This window comes from Bactrocera tryoni, chromosome 3 (genome assembly GCF_016617805.1).
Source record: "Bactrocera tryoni isolate S06 chromosome 3, CSIRO_BtryS06_freeze2, whole genome shotgun sequence".
NCBI lineage: Eukaryota > Metazoa > Arthropoda > Insecta > Diptera > Tephritidae > Bactrocera > Bactrocera tryoni.
In genome coordinates, this window is record NC_052501.1 from 73220651 (window position 1) to 73224190 (window position 3540).

Below are 3540 nucleotides of genomic sequence, written 5' to 3' on the forward strand. Positions count from 1 at the left end.
TTTTTTTTCTTGTTTTTTGTTTTTTAGTGTATGGATATAGCAATTAATTTTTTTTATTGCCTTTGCCTATATGTTTTTACATTTATACTTTGTCAACACTTAAAAAATACATTTCGAATTCGTTTGAAATTCGTTCGATAAAATTCTGCACTTGGCACTTTTTCGCAACGAGCAGCTGCACCGCAATCAATATGGGTTTTCCGATTCGTACAGTTATTAAGTCACTAGCAGTTTTTGTTTTTAATTTAATCTCTCATGAAAAACAACAAAAATACAACAACAAATACAAACATATATATGTACGTGCACGCGAATAAATATTCATAAATTTTCCCAAGCAAATTAGTTGCGACAATTCAATTAAAATAATAAAATCACACACTTAAACGTGCGCCGCTGTAAAGCAGCTGCTATATGTATGTACGTATGTATGTACGTAGGTACAATTAATCACTTTGCACTTTGAATTTTCACTTTTGATTGCAGCTTTTCAGACAGATGGCACAATTATATAGTGAGCAGCGCGTATTAACTCATCAATTTCAAAAATTTTACTAACGTATTTTTATTGTTATTATTGTAGGTGCTTAGCGACAGGCACAAAGCAATCGAAATCCTCAAATGTATGGCAAAAAAAATAATAATAATTTCGAGGTATTTTTTCTTATTTATTCTAATTAATAACACTGATTAGCTGTCTAATATATGCTTCGGGGTCACGACTGAGCAGCGTGCGTCTTTTTCGCGACCGTTTTTCTAAAAGTATTTCACGTGTGTTCGTTTTAAATGCTGAATTTTGACTGAATCTGTTTGGTACGTTTGTTGCTTAGTCGATGCCAAAGTCAATGTTGCGCCGATATACTAGCTCACACTCGCCCATACACATACACAGGCACAGGTAGGCATACCAACGCAAGTGTGAAATACATAGTTAAGCGTATTTGTGAATAAATTAATGAAATAAAAACATGAAAAGTAGAAAATTAGCAGGAAAACCCAATATTTCGAGCAACGAAAACACTGAGCGGCGCGTTGGCGTGCACCCACACATGCTTTTGGGGGGAATTAACAGCGAGTACGCGGTGTGTGTGCAAGAGAGCGGTAGAACTCTGCATTTTTTGTTTTCATTATTGATTAATCGGAAATAAATACGCTAGTTGTAGCAAAAGAATTATATGTGCTAAGAGCTCTTAATGTGATAAGCATTTAGCACTCAACAGTAAGCAGTTATCAGTTGATAGAAATCAAAGCTGTATTGCAAGTACTAACGCGTGTAAATAATAATAATAATAATAATAATAATAATAATAATAATGTAAACGACCATGTGTGTAAAGCTTGGAATATGGGGTGTTTCGTAACACTGAAGTTGGTACAACTAGGCGTATGTGTAACTTGCTACGAGTTAATGCCTGTAGTAATGCGTACAGTATAGGTTGCGTATACGCAGGGGTTAACATACGGAAGCAAATTAAAATAGAGAAAATAATATTTACATAATATTTGGACAATGATTGATTATATACATTAAAAAATGTGTACAAAAAAAATTTTATAAAAAAATATAATAATTACTAAATAATTTAAAAAAAATATATATAAATTAAAATAATAGTAAAACATTATTAATGAATAATAAAAAGAAATAAATAGCAAATTTATGGAAAGCGTCTATATTAAAAATATAAAAAAATCAAATTAAATTTGCAATTAAAAAATTAGATAAATTAAGATGGGATTAAAATAAAAACATAAATTAATAAAAAAATAGACATATGTATGTATAAAAAAATTGTATTGAACATATTTATAATAAAATATTAAATTAAAAATAAAATAAAATCAAAAAGGAAATAAATAAATTAAGAATCTAAATTAATTCCGAAAATTAATATAAAAATAAAATTAATTAGAAAAATCAATAGAAAAAATTGTAAATTAAAAATAAATAGTAAAAAAAAATAATAACTAATTAAAAATAATTTTAAAACAATAACAAATAAATAATAAAAATCAAATAAATTACAAATTAATGGAAAGCATATATATTAAAAATATAAAAAATGAAATTAAACTTGCAATTAAAAAATTAGATAAATTAAGATGGGATTAAAATAAAAACATAAATTTAAAAAATAAGTTAATAAAAAAACTAATTGAAAATATCTTCAACAAAATATAAGAAAAAAAACAACCGATTTAAATATTAAATTTAAAAAATTAAATTAAAAAACAAAAAAATATTAAATTAAAAAAATGAAATTAAAAAACAAAAAAGAAAATAAATAAATTAAAAATCTAAATTAAATCCAAAAAGTAATACAAAAATTAATGGAGAAAATATATATTAAAAATAGAAGAAAATCATATTAAAATTAAACTAAAAACACTAATTAATAAAAACATAAATAAAAAAATAATAATGGAAAATATTAATAATAAAAATTTAAGAAAAAGTCAAATTAGAAATTAAATTAAAGAAAATTCAGAAAGAATTAAATGAAAAAACTAAACTAATTACGAAAATTAATAAAAAAGTAAACTAATTAAAAAAAAAGTAATGGAAAAATTAATAAAATAAATTAATTAATTACAAAATGGAAAAGAATGTATAATAAAAACATAAATGAAACCAAATTAAAAATTATTAAAAAAAATTGAATTAAAAAGCTGAATTAATTAGGAAAATTAATTAAAAAAATAATAATTAATTAAGAAAATATTGGAAATTTTTAATATTAAAGATAAAATTAAATTTAAATAATAAATTAATTAAAAAAAAAATAACAGAAAAATCTAAATTATAATAGAAGCAAAATGAATTAATAACTGCAAGTACATAAATAAAAAGAAAATATTGAAAATATTCTCATAATTAAGTAGTAATTGCTAACAAAATACCACTTAAGTCAGAGAAAATATAAAAAAAGAAATAATTTAAATAAAAAACCTAAAAAAAAAACAAAAAAATAATTAAATAAAAAAGAATAAGGAAAAATTTTAATACAACGAAAAATAAACTAAAAATAAATATTTCATAATTATTTTAAGTACATTTAAAAATTAACTTAAAATTAAAAATTTTAATTTTTTAATTTTTAATTTAATTTTTAGTTTTTTTAACCTTATTAAGCACATTTACCACTCCTAAAACGTAATATTAAAATTTTGCTTTAAAAAAGCGTAATGAAAGTGAAACGAATTTAGAATTTTGAAATGTGTAGCGAACCCATGCATGCTTTCACAAATTAAATGCGCTTCGCTTTGATTAAATAATTGATAAATTTACTTTTAAACGCTACAGAATTTGACCAAAGAATTGTACATAACTACATGCATACATATGTACATATGTATGTGAATTGGTAACTTTTATTGAAATACAAAAATGCCAAAATATTCAAAAAGGCGTAGGTGTTGAGATAAATAATAAACAAGAAACCGTAGGATGTTGGCGCAGAACCGGCCACACAAACACAATCATATAAATGCGGCTAAATGTACGTTAATACGTGTCTTCATGTAGAAAATGTGTTTTCT